This window comes from Mustelus asterias, chromosome 12 (genome assembly GCF_964213995.1).
Source record: "Mustelus asterias chromosome 12, sMusAst1.hap1.1, whole genome shotgun sequence".
Lineage (NCBI taxonomy): Eukaryota > Metazoa > Chordata > Chondrichthyes > Carcharhiniformes > Triakidae > Mustelus > Mustelus asterias.
In genome coordinates this window covers 47,960,435-47,979,493 of record NC_135812.1, presented here as the reverse complement: position 1 = coordinate 47,979,493, position 19,059 = coordinate 47,960,435, and the positions used below count along the sequence as shown (strand labels likewise).

The 19,059-nt window shown below is 44.2% G+C and overlaps 1 protein-coding gene across 2 annotated transcripts in view; it reads left to right on the top strand.

The window, feature by feature from the left end:
• The first annotated feature begins 201 nt into the window (after positions 1-201).
• Positions 202-19,059, top strand: part of LOC144501427 (linker for activation of T-cells family member 2-like) — an 89,656-nt gene continuing 70,798 nt past the window's right edge. Inside the window, exon 1 of one of the 2 annotated variants that reach the window (XM_078225167.1) lies at positions 202-313. The gene's annotated coding sequence lies outside the window, so the exon portion shown is untranslated. The remainder of the gene's footprint in view (positions 314-19,059) is intronic. The other variant, XM_078225166.1, reaches the window with a different exon arrangement.

Sequence of the window (19,059 nt, the reverse complement as noted above, 5' to 3'; positions counted from 1 at the left end):
AAGGAACATTAAAAAAAGTGTTTCTTCTTCACAGTAGCTTGCAGCAAGTTCTGGGAGATGAGTGCCTGGAGAGTTGGTAAGCCACAGTCCAAATGCCAGTAATGCTCCTCATCGAGGTGAGGATTTGGACTGATGGGTATCAGAGACTCAGAGCACACGGGGGCGGATGTGGTGCAGGATTCCTGTTAAACAGCGGAAACTGCCGCTCGAACGGCTTTTTAATTTGCCGTTCACATTCAGTATCTTCCCCTCAGCGAGATCGGAGAGAGACAACAATGAGAGGCCGTGAAAGGAGTCCCTGAGATTACAACCGGTAAGGACCCCTCCACTGAACCCGGGGACCCACCTGCCCCCTCCAACCTGACCTCTCCGCCTCGCATCTAGTTGCTGAAATTAATATGATCTTACTCAGTGTGTCAGTTTCCAACAATGTTCTCCAAAGGAAGTCGCTGCATTGAATAGTTATTAACTGAATGCAAAGACAACCCCAAATAATTCAATCCGGGGGTACTTCTCTAAAGTTACTGAATTACTGTAACATTTTAAAGTAGAAACCCAACCAGTAAAAGTAGTTTACGATTTAAGGTGTGAGGGCAACTATCAATGTAATATTCCGTGTTAACTGTGCTTCGCTCGGACTAAACTTCAACTTTTTAATTACAACCCCTGTGTTAAATTTATCTTGTGGAGATGCCGGCGTTGGACTGGGGTAAACACAGTAAGAAGTTTAACAACACCAGGTTAAAGTCCAACAGGTTTATTTGGTAGCAAAAGCCACACAAGCTTTCGAGGCTCTGAGCCCCTTCTTCAGGTGAGTGGGAATTCTGTTCACAAACAGAACTTATAAGACACAGACTCAATTTACATGAATAATGGTTGGAATGCGAATACTTACAACTAATCCAGTCTTTAAGAAACAAAACAATGGGAGTGGAGAGAGCATCAAGACAGGCTAAAAAGATGTGTATTGTCTCCAGACAAGACAGCCAGTGAAACTCTGCAGGTCCACGCAACTGTGGGAGTTACAAATAGTGTGACATAAATTCTGATTCTAGGATCGCATGATAAAGACTCAGGAGGAAAAAAGCAGAAATATTTATGTGAAATAGTGTGACATAAACCCAATATCCCGGTTGAGGCCGTCCTTGTGTGTGCGGAACCTGGCTATCAGTTTCTGCTCCGCGACTCTGCGCTGTCGTGTGTCGCGAAGGCCGCCTTGGAGAACGCTTACCCGAATATCAGAGGCCGAATGCCCGTGACCGCTGAAGTGCTCCCCAACAGGAAGAGAACAGTCTTGCCTGGTGATTGTCGAGCGGTGTTCATTCATCCGTTGTCGCAGCGTCTGCATAGTTTCCCCAATGTACCATGCCTCGGGACATCCTTTCTTGCAGCGTATCAGGTAGACAACGTTGGCCGAGTTGCAAGAGTATGTACCGTGTACCTGGTGGATGGTGTTCTCACGTGAGATGATGGCATCTGTGTCGATGATCCGGCACGTCTTGCAGAGGTTGCTGTGGCAGGGTTGTGTGGTGTCTTGGTCACTGTTCTCCTGAAGGCTGGGTAGTTTGCTGCGGACAATGGTCTGTTTGAGGTTGTGCGGTTGTTTGAAGGCAAGAAGTGGGGGTGTGGGGATGGCCTTGGCGAGATGTTCGTCTTCATCAATGACATGTTGAAGGCTCCGGAGGAGATGCCGTAGCTTCTCCGCTCCGGAGAACAGTGACCAAGACACCACACAACCCTGCCACAGCAACCTCTGCAAGACGTGCCGGATCATCGACACAGATGCCATCATCTCACGTGAGAACACCATCCACCAGGTACACGGTACATACTCTTGCAACTCGGCCAACGTTGTCTACCTGATACGCTGCAAGAAAGGATGTCCCGAGGCATGGTACATTGGGGAAACTATGCAGACGCTGCGACAACGGATGAATGAACACCGCTCGACAATCACCAGGCAAGACTGTTCTCTTCCTGTTGGGGAGCACTTCAGCGGTCACGGGCATTCGGCCTCTGATATTCGGGTAAGCGTTCTCCAAGGCGGCCTTCGCGACACACGACAGCGCAGAGTCGCGGAGCAGAAACTGATAGCCAGGTTCCGCACACACAAGGACGGCCTCAACCGGGATATTGGGTTTATGTCACACTATTTCACATAAATATTTCTGCTTTTTTCCTCCTGAGTCTTTATCATGCGATCCTAGAATCAGAATTTATGTCACACTATTTGTAACTCCCACAGTTGCGTGGACCTGCAGAGTTTCACTGGCTGTCTTGTCTGGAGACAATACACATCTTTTTAGCCTGTCTTGATGCTCTCTCCACTCCCATTGTTTTGTTTCTTAAAGACTGGATTAGTTGTAAGTATTCGCATTCCAACCATTATTCATGTAAATTGAGTCTGTGTCTTATAAGTTCTGTTTGTGAACAGAATTCCCACTCACCTGAAGAAGGGGCTCAGAGCCTCGAAAGCTTGTGTGGCTTTTGCTACCAAATAAACCTGTTGGACTTTAACCTGGTGTTGTTAAACTTCTTATTAAATTTATCTGACAACCTGTCTGATCCTGTACTGTCCCCAGATCCATAACTAAGTGCACAACTGTCTCCAGATCCTATCTTCAGGTGATCTCGAGACACATCCCCCTCCCAGTTCCAGATGTCTTTGGAAAGGGGGATGGATGATGCCAGGGAAGACCGCCCTCTTGAGCATTTCAAACTATTCTGGATTTTAGCTTGGATCTCAGATTTGCGGTACTAAGTATGTAAATAAATAAATACAGGGAAACTTGGGAATTCTGAACTGGAGTAACTCCAGGCCAAACCACATTGAACTACGCATTAGCTCCATGAGTCGGGGTGGTGGCTGTTATTACCTTTTTATTTCAAACGTCCTAAGGGGGATAGGCTGAGCCAACAAGATAGAAATATTGTTCAGATTTTGTGTAGGAAGTCTTCAGTTGGGTCAGAAGGCTACACCCCCGACCCACTTGGAAGTTGTAGGTCTGTCTCTCATTGATTCAGACCTTTTCTATATTTAAAAACATTTGTTTTAAAAACTTTTCAGTAACAAGTTTTAACAACGAAACTGATGTATTTAAAAGTTGAGCCGTGTTTGTGGTTCTGGGGCCTGTCAAATACAAATATATAACGACCATTCGGCACCTGGCTGTACAGCAACACTCTGACCACAAGCTCTCATTTCTATCAATTCCCAATGTTGATGGTTCCACTTATTAGGGGAAAGCAGTATATAAGAACAGGAGGAGGTCATTCTCCGTTTTTTGACTAAGATGAAGCATCCGATTAAGCCCAAGATCAGATGCAATGTCTTTTCTTGTCAGCTTGGATCTTGTCTGTTCCTCTTGTGAGGGCCATGAATTGAAGTTGAATTGGTTTTTGGAGCAAGCAAGGAGGCGGATTATGGGCTTGCCCGGTCCACTCTGTACATTGGCTTTGTAACTTTAAGAATGGAGGCCATTCGGTTCCTCCGTCCTGTTCCACCACTGAATTAGATCATGGCTGATCGCTACCTCAAACCCATTTGACCACCTATTGCTAGGAGCCCTTGCTGAACAAAAAACAGCAACTTTGCATTATTTTCTTACATATTGTATGTTTTGTGACAAGTCCTTAGGAGGTTTTTGAAGTTGTGGTGACTTGTTTGTGTCACTTGGCATTAACAGCAGAGCACATGGTCTCAAAAACTCTGTGCTCTCCCCTACACCCTGCTCAGAACATTATCAGTAAATGTTGATAAAGCTTGGATGCTTCTGACGAACAATCATTGTATTTCAGACCATAAGACATTGGAGCACAATTAGGCCACTCAGCCCATCGGGTCTGCTCCGCCATTCAATCATGGCTAATATTTTTCTCATCCCCATTCTCCTGCCTTTTCCCCATAACCCCTGATCCCCTTATTAATCAAGAACCTATCTATCTCTGTCTTAAAGACACACAATGACCTGGCCTACACAGTCTTCTGTGGCAAAGAGTTCCACAGATTCACCACTCTCTTGCTGAAGAAATTCCTCCTCATCTCTGTTTTAAAGGGTCGTCCCTTTAGCCTGAAGTTGTGCCCTCTGGTTCTAGTTTTTCCTACTAGTGGAAGCATCCTCGCCACGTTCACTCTATCCAAGCCTCGCAGTATCCTGTAAGTTTCATAGAATCATAGAAACCCTACAGTGCAGAAGGAGGCCATTCGGCCCATCGAGTCTGCACCGACCACAATCCCACCCAGGCCCTACCCCCACATGTTTACCCGCTAATCCCTCTAACCTACGCATCTCAGGACTCTAAAGGACAATTTTTAACCTGGCCAACCAACCTAACCCGCACATCTTTGGACTGTGGGAGGAAACTGGAGCACCTGGAGGAAACCCACGCAGACACGAGGAGAATGTGCAAACTCCACACACACAGTGACCCAAGCCGGGAATCGAACCCAGGTCCCTGGTGCTGTGAAGCAGCAGTGCTAACCACTGTGCTACCATGCCGCCCTAAGATTCTCCCTCATCCTTCTAAACTTCAACGAGTACAGACCTAGAGTCCTCAACCATTCCTCATACGACAAGCTCTTCATTCCAGGGATCATTCTTGTGAACCTCCTCTGGACCCTTTCCAAGGCCAGCACATCCTTCCTTAGATATGGGGCCCAAAACTGCTCACAATACTCCAAATAGGGTCTGACCAGAGCCTGCGACAGCCTCAGAAGTACATCCCTGCTCTTGTATTCTAGCCCTCTCGACATGAATGCTAACATTGCATTTGCCTTCCTAACTGCTGACTGAACCTGTATGTTACCTTTAAGAGAATTTTGAACAATGACTCCCAAGTTGTGTTTCTGATTTTCTAAGCATTTTCCCATTTAGAAAATAGCCTAAGCCTCCATTCCTCCTTCCAAAGTGCATAACCTCACACTTTTCCACATTGTGTTCCATCTGCCACTTCTTTGCCCACTCTCCTAACCTGTCCAAGTCCTTCTGCAGCCCCCCTGCTTCCTCAACACTACCTGTCCCTCTACATATCTTTATATCATCTGCAAACTTAGCAACAGTGCCTTCAGTTCCTCCTTCCAAATCGTTAATGTATATTGTGAAAAGTTGTGGTCCCAGCACTGACCCCTGAGGCACACCACTAGTCGCCAGCCACCATCTTGAAAAAGACCCCTTTATCCCCACTCTCTGCCTTTTGCCAGTCAGCCAATTCTCTATCCATGCCAGGATCTTACCCATAACACTATGGGCACTTAACTTATTTAATAGTCTCCTATGCGGCACCTTTTCAAAGGCCTTCTGGAAATCTAAATAAATCACGTCCACTGGTTCTCCTTTATCTAACTTCCTTGTTACCTCCTCAAAGAACTCTAACAGGTTTGTCAGATATGATCTCCCCTTGACAAAGCCGTGCTGACTCAGTCCTACTTTATCATGCACTTCTAAGTACTCTGCGACCTCATCTTCAATAATGGACTCTAAAATCTTGCCAATGACTGAAGTCAGGCTAACCGGCCTATAATTTCCCATCTGCTGCTTCCTCCTTTCTTAAACAGCGGTGTTACATTAGCTACTTTCCCGTCCTCTGGGACTCTCCCTGCCTCCAGTGATTCCTGAAAAATCACCACCAATGCCTCCACAATTTCCTCAGCTACCTCTTTTAGAACCCTGGGGTGTAGTCCATCCAGTCCAGATGATTTATCCACCTTCAGACCTTTCAGTTTCCCCAGAACCTTCTCCTTGGTGATGGCCACTACACTCACCTGTTCCCCCTGACTCTCCTGGAGCTATGGCATCCCATTGGTGTCTTCCACCGTGAAGACTGATGCAAAGTAACTATTCAATTCCTCTGCCGTTGCTTTGTTTCCTATTATTACTTCTCCAGCCTCATTTTCCAGTGGTCCAATGGCTATTTCTGCCTCTTTTATCTTTTATATATTGAAAAAACTCTTCCTATCTTCTTTCATATTATTAGCTAGCTTAAGCTCATATTTCATCTTCTCCCCCCTTATTGCTTTTTTAGTTGTCCTCTGCTCACTTTTAAAGGCTTCCCAATCCTCCGGCTTCCCACTAATCATTGCCACTTTGTATGCTTTTTCTTTTGCTTTTATGCTGTCCTTGACTTCCTTCATCAGTCATGGATGCCTCATCCTCCCCTTAGCATGTTTCCTCCTCCTTGGGACGAATTTCTGTTGTGCCTCCCGAATAACTCTCAAAAATGCCTGCCATTGCTGTTCCACTGACTTCCCTGCTAGGCTCCCTTTCCAATCAACTATGGCCAGCTCCTTCCTCATGTCTTTGTAGTTACCTTTATTTAATTGTAATACCATTACATCTGATTCCAGCTTCTCCCCCTCAAACTGCAGAGTAAATTCTGTCATATTGTGGCCACTGCTCCCCAAGGGTTCTTTCACCTTAAGTTCCCTAATCAAGTCTGTATCATTATACATCACCAAATGCAGAATTGCCTGTTCCCTAGTAGGCTCTGTTACAAGCTGCTCCAAAAAAACATCTCTTAGACATTCCACAAATTCCTTTTCTTGGGATCCACTACCTACCTGATTTTCCCAGTCCACCTGCATATTGAAGTCTCCCATGATTATTGTAATATTTCCTTTTTTAATATGCCTTTTCTATCTCCTGATTTATTTTCTGCCCCACATCCTGATTACTGCTAGGGGGCCTGTACATAACTCCCATCAGGGTCTTTTTACCTTTGCGATTCCTCAACTCTACCCACATTTAATTAGATAAGTCGTCCAAGAATCATTCTGTAAGTGGTTAAGTAGAAGTGAAGAAAATACGCGGAACTCCTGATTTCTTTTCTCTATGTGGGTGACGTTGTGGAAAATCAATATTTCTCAGCTCATCCCTCGATGCATTAAAAGCATTGTGTGTGGGTGTGGGGGCGGGGGGGGGGGGGGGGGGGGGGGGGGAGAGGGGGGGGGGGGGGGGGGGGGGAGGCTGAAGTCCGAAGAAGACCAGACCAGGTAGGGGATGACAGGTATCTAAGAAAATTGAGAGGAGGGAATCGAGGGGAATTATAGACCAGTTAGCCTAATATCTGTTGTTGGAAAATGAATGGAGTCTATAATTAAAGTTGAAGTGATGAACCTTGAAGAAACTCAGCTGATCTGAGACAGCCAGTCTGTATTTGTCAACGATAGGTTCTGCTTTGAATTTTTGAAGCGGTGACTGAATAGGGATTTTTTTTTTTACAGATTTGTAGGAGGCGTTTGATAAAGTTCCTCGCAAGGGACTTTTAGCTAAAGCTGAAATTCATAGGATTGAAGGCCAACTATTGAGCTGGTTTGGAATTTGACTGAACTAAACTAAGCAGAAAATAGAGTTAATGTGCAGTTACTCAATTAGCAGTGACTAGTGTTGTCCCACAAGGATCTGTGTTGTGACTTTAACTCTTCATTGTATTAATTAATGACTTAAATTCTTCTTCTTGGCCCCAGTGTCCTGAGAAACAATGGGTGTGTGCCAATGGGACACTGGCTTGGCAGCATCTGGCTCTCTTTGTGGTGCCCTCTCTTGCCTTGCCAGCTACTGTGTCTCTTCTCTTCTTCTCTTTTCACTCCCACCTCCTTCACTGTTGTCTCTGCATCAGATAATGGGATGGAAAGCCACAAATGTAAGTTTGCCAATGACACCAAGATAATGGGTATTGTAAGCAGTGTAGGTAGAAGCATATTACAAAGAAATGTGAATAACAGTCACTTGGTAGTAAATAACTTGAATATTGTTGTAAAGAGAGACAAGTTGTGGAGGTTTTTCCCATTAACAACACAACTGTCATCCTGAAAAGACATTCTGCCTACCACACAATTGAACAACATTATGTATGAATTTCAGTGCCAATAGAGTGATAGATACGTAGGCTGTATGTCCTAATGATTGGCTGATCGAATCAAATAGCTCATTCCTTCGGTTGTTTGCAGTAGGCTGAGTACAGACTTGTACAACCAACTTGCGAAACCCAAAACAAAATGCCTTTTGTTAGATGTGATTCCACAATTGGACAGCACTTGTTAAACAATCCTGAGTGTGCTAATAGTGACACGAACGACTAATTTAATATGATTGTTCAAGCTCCTAATTTGACTCATTTATGCTTGCTAGAAGTGACTTGCATTCATAATCAGAGAGCCGTTCTCTGCAAACAAAGGAATATGTTCAAGCCTCGTGCCTTTTTGGAATTTCCCAGAGCTTGGGGAGCCTATAGTTCCCCATTGCTTTCTCCATGGCAATGCTTCAGCCAGTCAGAATTGACTTGCCAGCTCATCAACACCCTCTTCTCCTGCAGTATAAATTGTTGTGATTGTTTGAAACTTGACATTCTTGTGCTTGTCATCATGTGTGCAAGATGAAAAGCTTGGCAACATGCCTCTCCTTAATATTCAAATATTAATAAGTTAAGTGAATGAAAAATTGTGTTAAATGTTGCTAAATGTGTGGTAACTCACTTTGGACCTAAAAAAACCCAGTATATTTTGTAAATGATGAAAAGCTGGAAACTCCAGACATCCAAAAGAAATTTGGGGGTCCAGGTACATCGATCATTAAAATGCTGTGACTGTAAGAGAAAATAATCAAAAAGAGCTAATAGAACGCTAACCTTTATATCTAGCAGAATTTAAGAGGATAGACATTATGCTTCAGCTATGCACAGCTCTGATTAAACCACATCTGGAGTACTGTGATTAGTTCTGGATAGCGCACCTTAGGAAGCTTCTATTGGTCTTGACTGGCATGCAGTCGATACTTACTGAATGATAGTTGGACTCTGGGTTAATTTACAAGGTGTGATTTCATAAACTAGAGTTGTATTCCTTGGAATTTAGCAGTTTAAGGGATGACTTGATCAAAATGTTGAAAGTATTAAAGTAGATAGGGAGGAAATATTTCCACTGGGTGAACAGGCCGGAGGGGTTAATGGTCTACTCCTCATTCTTCCTTCCCTGAAGGAAGCCATTGAAGAATGTTGGTAAAACCACAACTTAACACACTTCGTGATCAATTTCCAGTGCCAAAACTTTCTTGCCTTTCCTGTCAATCTCGTGAAAACCTCAGCAGTGCAGCCTGTAGTGACCTGAATTTATTCCTTCTCTTCCTTGTCCTCTTCCATTGCCTGTTGAGTTGTAGCTTGTCTCATAGATTGGAAGTGGAGAAAACATACTGTTTTGCTGGGGTCATTTTCTGTTATGTCATATTGCTGATAAGAGGTCAAACTGAGAATACAGATTAGTTCTGACTAAATGCTATGACAGGAGATAATGTAGAGCAGCAAACCACCAGTTCCGTAAAGCTCTCACGCCTTGAGGTTGGTTCACAGTTTCTCCCTTGCCATTCAAGATGGGGCATATAGTGTAGGTGGGAAGGAGGGGGAGGTGTGATGATGTCCGTGTATGTGCCCATCACATACAGTTAATTAATTTGAAGTGTGTAGGTCTTATGTTTTGCACAACAAGATCCCACAAGCTGCAGTGAGAGAAATGGGCAGCGGGAATACAGAAATTTTTTGATGAAGGCCAGAATCCATCTAGTTTTCTTTCTGCCATTGCATGATATAATGATAATGGCATTATTGATTAATTATGGAAATCAATCTCTTATTGATTGATCGTGCACTCAGATCCTGCGTGGATCAGCTGGCGGAGGTATTCAGACATCTTCAACCTCTCTTTACAACAATCTGAGGTCCCTATCTGCTTCAAGAAGACAACCATCATCCCCTTGCCCAAGAAAAACTCAGCAGTGTGCCTTAATAACTATCGGCCGGTGGCTCTGACATCCATCATCATGAAGTGCTTCGAAAGGTTAGTCATGGCACGAATCAATTCCAGTCTCCCGAACTACCTGGATCCCCTACAGTTTGCCTACCGTCGCAACAGGTCCACAGCAGACGCCATTTCCCTGGCCCTGCACTCAACCCTGGAACACCTAGATAACAAGGACACCTATGTCAGACTCCTGTTTATTGACTACAGCTCAGCCTTCAACACTATTATTCCCACGAAATTCATCTCCAAACTCCGTGGCCTGGGCCTCGACCCCTCCCTCTGCGACTGGATCCTGAACTTCCTAACTCTCAGACCGCAATCAGTAAGGATCGGCAACAACACCTCCTCCACGATCATCCTCAACACCAGTGCCCCACAAGGCTGTGTTCTCAGCCCCCTGCTAAACTTCTTATACACCTATGACTGTGGCCAAATTCTCCTCCAATTCAATTTTCAAGTTTGTTGACGACACTACTGTAGTGGGTTGCATCTCAAACAATGATGAGACAGAGTACAGGAATGAGATAGAGAATCTGGTGAACTGGTGTGGCAACAATAATCTCTCCCTCAATGTCAACAAAATGAAGGAGATTGTCATCGACTTCAGGAAGCGTAATGAAGAACATGCCCCTGTCTACATCAACGGGGACACAGTAGAAAAGGTCAAGAGCTTCAAGTTTTTAGGTGTCCAGATCACCAACAACCTGTCCTGGTCCTCCCATGCCGACACTACTTTCTCAGAAGTCTAAGGAAATTTGGCATGTCGGCTATGACTCTCTCCAACTTTTACAGATGCACCATAGAAAGCATTCTTTCTGGTTGTATCACAGCTTGGTATGGCTCCTGCTCTGCCCAAGACCATAAGGAACTACAAAAGGTCGTGAATGTAGCCTAATCCATCACGCAAACCAGCCTCCCATCCATTGACTCTGTCTACACTTCCCGCTGCCTCGGCAAAGCAGCCAGCATAATTAAGGACCCCACGCACCCCGGACATTCTCTCTTCCACCTTCTTCCTTCGGGGAAAAAGACACGTACCAACCGACTCAAGAACAGCTTCTTCCCTGCTGTGTCAGACTTTTGAATGAGCCTACTTTGCATTAAGTTGATCTTCCTCTACACCCTAGCTATGACTGTAACACTACATTCTGCACTCTCTCATTTCCTTCTCTATGAACGGTATGTTTTGTCTGTGTAGCACGCAAGAAACAATACTTTTCACTATGTTAATACCCGTGACAATAATAAATCAAATCAAATTATCAGATCCAGGCATAATGTGAGAAGGGCCCCAGTGATGCAAAGCTTTGGGAACCTATCCTTCTTCAAATAAACTGCACTTTACCACATGTTGTACCAGTTAATTTGTTTCTGGCAGCGCCTAGTGTTCAAGAATAAATCAAACCTTATTGCAATATGCTTAATGTTTTGGTCTAGGCTGTTTAATAGCATAGTGCAGAGAGTTAGTAAGCAATGCCCTTAAATAAAAATGCACCACTCAATAGCAGGGTTTGTTTTGGGGGGCACAAAATCAGAAATGTTGTGCGCTTATGGGGTTGGGAGAAGAGACAAATAGTCAGAGTTATGAACATAACCTCTGTTCCCCAATGATTTGGGAGATACATTTATGGAGTTCTTCAGTCATGTGGAGACACTAGAGACCCCCCCACAACAGAGAAGGACATTTAATAGAGAAGTTCAAAATTCTGAGGGCTTTGAGTGGATAGGAGGAAACTGTTTCCACTGGCAGGAAGGTTAATGCACACAAATTTAAGATCATTGACAAATAAACCAGCTGGGAGATAGCAGATTTCTCTTTACACACTCATGATCCAGCAGTTGTAGTCTGGGAGTGCAGTGTTCCTTGGCAGAAGGAAATTCAGTCATAACTTATATTTTACAGCTTTAATTTAAACACCTTCCATGCATTCTAGTTTAATGAGATAAACAAGGACAGTAATTCAATTATTTCTTTATTGAACACTTCTAGTACCAACTCAAACATAAACAGTTGCAACACATCAACTTAACTGAACGTCAACTTTAACTGAAAATAGATACTACCGAGTTTAGGAAAACCTTGGCCAAGAAATATCCTCGCTGTAGAATCAATCATCTTCTCTCTGAAGTATTCTTCAGGGTACAACCTCTGTTACAATGGTCGGTCTCTTCCGAGTTATTGCTGTTAAACAAAGAACTCGCATGTCTTTTATCCACAATTCTCCACTTGCTTCTGGAAGATTCTCTGTCATCCAGCCAATTATGTCACCAGAAACCGATCACATGGCTTGAACATGCAATGAAATTACTTTTGAATGAAACCATTACACTTCGTTCAAACTGCATACTCCATACATAACAGCCATAAAGCGGAGCCACGCTGTCTCAGTTAATGTAACCAACGTCCCTGATCTGACCAACACAGGAAGCTTCAGATCACAGCTCCCAGACCAGAGCCTCTTTACAACCTGTATCTGGTTTTAATCTATAAACTGACCAAAATTCCCAGCAGGCTTCACTCTTAGTCATTTTAAAGCCACTATTGCCATTATTGTTGTTAAATTATTGTTGTAGCTGTTCTTTCTCCTTCCACACTTGCAAAAGGAAATTGGATATATACTTAACATGGAGTCATTTACAAGGCTTTGGAGAAAGAGCAGGAGAGTGGTAAACTTGTCAAAGAACTGGCATGGGCATGATGGCCTGAATGGCCATGTTATGTGGTGTATGATTCTTTAGAATTTCAAAAGCTTTACTTCAGATGTTCTAAATTCATTAGAGACGTTCACTGATCCAACACCCACAACCCCTTGGGTGAAGGTTCCAGATTCCTGCTATTTTTAATCTGGGGGAAAATAAGTGCTTCCTGATATCACTGGAAAATGGGCTAGTTCTAATTTTAAGATTGTGCCTCCTTGATATGCATGAGATCAGATTACCAAAATGTCAGTGCTTAGAACCCAGTCAGAAAACGGTTATACGTGAAAAAGCTTTTTTTTGAGATTGAGAAAACGCAAGTACTGTCTCGCCCTCAAAAGGGCAAACCGTTCTCATGCGCTCTGATATTTTCAAAAAATTTGTATGACGTTTTCTTTGATCACACATACCTTTAGCGTGCAGAACGAACTCTTCCTGTTTAAGTTACGTTTTACAGTTATTATAAAGCAGAGTATTTTCCTGGCCCATCAATATTCCCAATGATTGTACTATGAAGATTTCTATGATATTTCTAGCTACTATACAGAGTAACTGATAGCTACTTATCTAGCTTTTGGTTCCTGCCATAAATAATGGTAAGAAGTTTAACAACACCAGGTTAAAGTCCAACAGGTTTATTTGGTAGCAAAAGCCACACAAGCTTTCGTGTGGCTTTTGCTACCAAATAAACCTGTTGGACTTTAACCTGGTGTTGTTAAACTTCTTACTGTGTTTACCCCAGTCCAACGCCGGCATCTCCACATCATAAATAATGGTCCCAGATATTCGTCAAGTTTACAATAAGGTCAGTAATTGTAAGAAAGTTATCGATGTGACTTTTGATTCATTATGCCCCCATAGGATTTCTTTGTCTCTAATGAAATGACAAGGGCTCAAACGAAAGGTGAAGTTTTAGTTGCTGAGGAAAATAGGCTTTGAATGCAGATCTGTTATAAAGGGAGTTTGAGTTTCAAAGTTTATTTATTAGTGTCACAAGTAGGCTTACATTAACACTGCAATGAAGTTACTGTGAAAATCCCCTAGTCGCCACACTCTGACGTCTTCTCGGGTACATTGAGGGAGAATTTAGCATGGCCAATGCACCTAACCAGCATGTCTTTCGGAATGTGGAAGGAAGCCAGAGCACCCGGAGGAAATCCATGCAGACACTGGGAGAATGTTCAGACTCTGCACAGGTAGTGAAATAACCCATAATAAATCCAACATATGTGCAATTGTCAGGGAGGAAATCCAACATGTGATGCATGTCAAAAGGGTGGATTAAGACTTGGGTCTACAGGTAGCATTGTCAAGATGAATTCTGAGAAGCTCCAACACATGACCTCCTGCCTTCCAATGCCCTGTCCCCAAACTACCGCTATAGGTTGCCTGACCTGTCTGTCCTCAACACACTACCTCATCTTGGCCAATTGGAAACCAAGCAAGCTCTTTGGTACCTAAAACCAAAAGAGAAAATGCTGGAAAATCTCAGATCTGGCAACATCTGTAAGGAGAAAAGAGCTGACGTTTCAAGTCCAGACGACCCTTTGTCAAAGCTCTTTGGTACCTGACTGGATGATTCTTGACTTTCCCATCCTCTTTCCACCGTTATGATAACTAATAAACAAAAAGTGTTTGAATAAATTGGTAAGCATACAGTTTACTTTCCTCGCAACAGTCTCCAGGGGATTACTTTCATTCCTTGGAATTTCAAGACAATCTGAAGGGTCAGTATATAACACCCACCCACTCAACCTCCCTCAGCCCTGAGAGTCTGAGCCAAGAGCCACACGGCCCTGTGCAAATATAGTTAATGCAAGAGCAAATGTCTTGTGGTTTGCTTTCTTATTAATGCAGTGTGTGAACATGGCTATTTTTTCTCACATTTTTCTACACGTTTGTGTTCACATATTGTAAGAAATCCCACAACACCAGGTTGAAGTCTAACAGGTTTATTTGGTAGCAAACGCCACTAGCTTTCGGAGCGCTGCCCCTTCATCAGGTGAATGGGAGTTCTATTCACAAACAGGGCATATAAAGACACAAACTCAATTTACAAAATAATGGTTGGAATGCGAGTCTTTACAGGTAATCAAGTCTTAAAGGTACAGACAATGCGAGTGGAGAGAGGGTTAAGCACAGGTTAAAGAGATGTGTATTGTCTCCAGCCGGGACAGTTGGTGAGATTTTGCAAGCCCAGGCAAGTCATGGGAGTTACAGATAGTGTGACATGAACCCAAGATCCCGGTTGAGGCTGTCCTCGTGTGCGGAACTTGGCTATCAGTTTCTGCTCAGTGACTCTGTTGTCGTGTGTCGTGAAGGCCGCCTTAGAGAACACTTACCCGAAGATCAGAGACTGAATGCCCATGACCGCTGAAGTGTTCCCCAACAGGAAGAGAACACTCTCTTGCCTGGTGATTGTCGAGCAGTGTTCATTCATCTGTTGTCGTAGCGAATCAGTTGCATTCTTGGACACACATCTCCATCAAGGACGGTCACCTCAGCACTTCACTGTACCACAAATCCACAGATAACCTCACGATGCTCCACTTTTCCAGCTTCCACCCTAAACACGTTAAAGAAGCCATCCCCTACCGACAAAACCTCCGTATACACAGGATCTGCTCAGATGAGGAGGATCACAACAGACACCGCCAGACGCTGAAAGATGCCCTCATAAGAACAGGATATGGCACTCGACTCATCGATCGACAGGTCCGAGGCGCCACAGCGAAAAACCGCACCGACCTCCTCAGAAAACAAACACAGGACACAGCGGACAGAGTACCCTTCGTCGTCCAGTACTTCCCTGGAGCGGAGAAGCTATGACATCTTCTCTGGAGCCTTCAACATGTCATTGATGAAGACGAACATCTTGCCAAGGCCATCCCCACACCCCCACTTCTTGCCTTCAAACAACCGCACAACCTCAAACAGACCATTGTCCGCAGCAAACTACCCAGCCTTCAGGAGAACAGTGACCATGACACCACACAACCCTGCCACAGCAACCTCTGCAAGACCTGCCGGATCATCGACACGGATGCCATCATCTCACGTAAGAACATCATCCACCAGGTACACGGTACATACACTTGCAACTCGGCCAACATTGTCTACCTGATATGCTGCAGGAAAGGATGTCCCGAGGCATGGTACATTGGGGAGACCATGCAGACCCTACGACAATGGATGAATGAACACCGCTTGACAATCACCAGGCAAGAGTGTTCTCTTCCTATTGGGGAACACTTCACCGGGCATTCGGCCTCTGATCTTCGGGTAAGCGTTCTCCAAGGCGGCCTTCATGACATACGACAACGCAGAGTCGCTGAGCAGAGACTGAGCCAAGTTCTGCACACATGAGGATGGCTTCAACAGGGATCTTGGGTTCATGTCACACTATCTGTAAGCCCCCACGACTTGCCTCCTGGACTTGCAAGATCTCACTAACTGTCCTGGCTGGAGACAATACACACCTCTTTAACCTGTGCTTAACCCTCTCTCCACTCACATTGTGTGTACCTTTAAGACTTGATTACCTGTAAAGACTTGCATTCCAACCATTATTTTGTAAATTGAGTTTGTGTCTTTCTATGCCCTGTTTGTGAACAGAACTCCCACTCACCTGATGAAGGGGCAGCGCTCTGAAAGCTTGTGACTTGTGCTACCAAATAAACTGTTAGACTTTAACCTGGTGTTGTGAGACTTCTTACTGTGTTTACCCCAGTCCAACGCCGGCATCCCCACTTCGTATATTGTGCCAGATGGGAGATGGAGTTTGTACCGGCAAGTTAAGAGCCCCCAGAATTTTTAATCCTTATTTGTATAGTAACTAAGCAGAGCTGGGACACGGGAAATATCAGGGAATATGAGTGTCCTGCAGAATTAGTCAAAAGTGATCACCCTGAAAAATACTTCAAAACTCTCATGCTCCCATCCAATAAAGGAGGAGGGCTGGGCAGAACAATGAAGGCGAGCTTTCAACCTCTGACAGTTTGGCAATTCTGGTGGTGAAATCAGGGAGATTTTGTGGTTGGGAAGGAGAGATGGAATTGTGGAGGAAAGGGTGAAGCTGTATTTGTGGAGGGAGGCGGGGGGGTGGTTAAGATGATGAATTTGGTGAAGGGCAGAGTAGGGGTGGAAAGGGTGAAATTCAGCAAGACAGAATGAGAAGGGATGAAGTTGGAAATAGTTGCGGCAATATTGGTGGGGTGGAGGTTTGGGCCCTAATGTTTCTTTGGACATGTTCTCCACAAGTAGGCCTACATCAACTCTGCAGTGAAGTTGTGAAAATCCCCTAGTTGCCACACTCCAGCACCAGTTCGGGTACACTGAGGGAGAATTTAGCATGGCCAATGGTCCTAACCAGCACGTCTTTCAGACTGTGGGTGGAAACTGGAGCACCTGGAGGAAACTCACGAAGACATGGGGAAAACATGCAGACTCCACAGACAGTGACCCAACCTGGGAATCGAACATGGGTTCCTGGTGAGGCAGCAGTGCTAACCACTGTGCCACCCGTTTTTCCCCCAAATTCCTGCCCCCCTGCCATGGCAACCATGCAGAATCTGAAGCAATAATCCTCTCTCCAGGCCCCATGCACAGTCTCAGCTGAGCTGATGTAGCCTTGTTCAAATATCCTGTTTACCTGGTCCAGGTGTTGATAAAGGGCGTGAACACATTTTAGCAGATATCTGACCAAGTGTTAAATCTTTTTGTCATGTCTTAGTAATTCACTTTTAAAATTTTCAATTGCTGAATATTAGGAATGAAAATTTCCCACTGTATGGATAATTATATCTCCACCGCACTGACATCAGAAACAAATAGATTTCTATTTTGAGTGTTGGCTGGTTGTGGACCAGTGAATGAAATGATAAGATATTTTGCGTTTGTCTCCACTGGAAGATACAAATAACTTCCTAAAAACAATTGTGAATCAGGCAATAAAAGGGAGGAATTTAAAACAAAGGATATTTAGAATTAATTAATAGATTAAAAGTTAGTATGTCCCAGGTCCTGATGGGCCCTCACCCTAAATCTTAAAATAAGTGGCTGAGGAGATGGCAGGTGCATTGGTTTTACTTTTCCAAAGTTCCCTAGATTCTGGAAAAGTCCCATCAGGTTGGAGAACAGTGAATGTAACTCTTCTATTCGAAAATGGAGGGAGGCTGACAATAGCAAACTATAGGTCAGTTAGCTTAACATCTGTCATTGGGATATTTCTGGAATCTATTATTAAGGAGATTATAGCGGGCCACTTAGCAAGTCCCAATACAAGCAGGCAGAGTGAACATTGATTTATGAAAGAGAAATTGTGTTTAACTAATATATTGGAGTTCTTTGAAGAAGTAACAAGCAACATGGATAAAGGGGAAACTGTGGATGTCATAGAGTCATAGAGGTTTACAGCAGGCAAACAAGCCCTTTGGCCCAACTTGTCCATGTCGCCCTTTTTTTTTAAACCCCTAAGCAAATCCCAATTGCCCGCATTTGGCCCATATCCCTCTATACCCATCTTACCCATGTAACTGTCTAAATGCTTTTTAAAAGACAAAATTGTACCCTCTGCTATTACCTCTGGCAGCTTGTTCCAGACGCTCACCACTCTCTATGTGAAACAATTGCCCCTCTGGACCCTTTTGTATCTCTCCCCTCTCACCTTAAACCTATGCCCTCGAGTTTTAGACTCCCCTACCTTTGGGAAAAGGTATTGACTATCTAGCTGATCTATGCCCCTCCTTATGTGAGGTTATCCACTTTGGAAGAAATAATAGTAAATTGGAATATTATTTAAATGGAGAAAAATTACAACGTGCGACTGTGCAGAGGGACCTGGGGGTCCTTGTGCACGAATCGCAAAAACTCAGTCTGCAGGTGCAGCAGGTGATCAAGAAGGCGAATGGAATGTTGGCCTTTATCGCAAGGGGGATAGAATATAAAAGCAGGGAGGTCTTGCTGCAACTGTACAAGGCACTGGTGAGGCCGCAACTGGAGTACTGTGTGCAGTTTTGGTCCCCTTATTTGCGAAAGGATATATTGGCCTTGGAGGGAGTGCAGAGAAGGTTCACCAGGTTGATACCGGAGATGAGGGGTGTAGCTTATGAGGAGAGATTAAACAGATTGGGTCTGTACTCGTTGGAGTTTAGAAGGATGAGGGGTGATCTTATAGAGACATATAAGATAATGAAGGGGCTGGACAGGGTAGAGGTGGAGAGATTCTTTCCACTTCGAAGGGAAACCAGAACAAGAGGGCACAGCCTCAAAATAAGGGGGGGCCGGTTCAGAACAGAGTTGAGGGGGAACTTCTTCTCTCAGAAGGTAGTGAATCTCTGGAATTCTCTGCCCATTGAAGTGGTGGAGGCTTCCTCGTTGAATATGTTTAAATCACGGGTAGGTAGTTTTCTGATCGATAAGGGAATTGGGGGATATGGGGAGCAGGCGGGTAAGTGGAACTGATTCGCTTCAGATCAGCTATGATCTTGTTGAATGGCGGGGCAGGCTCGAAGGGCCAGATGGCCTACTCCTGTTCCTATTTCTTATGTTCTTATTTTGTAGACCTCTAAGATCAC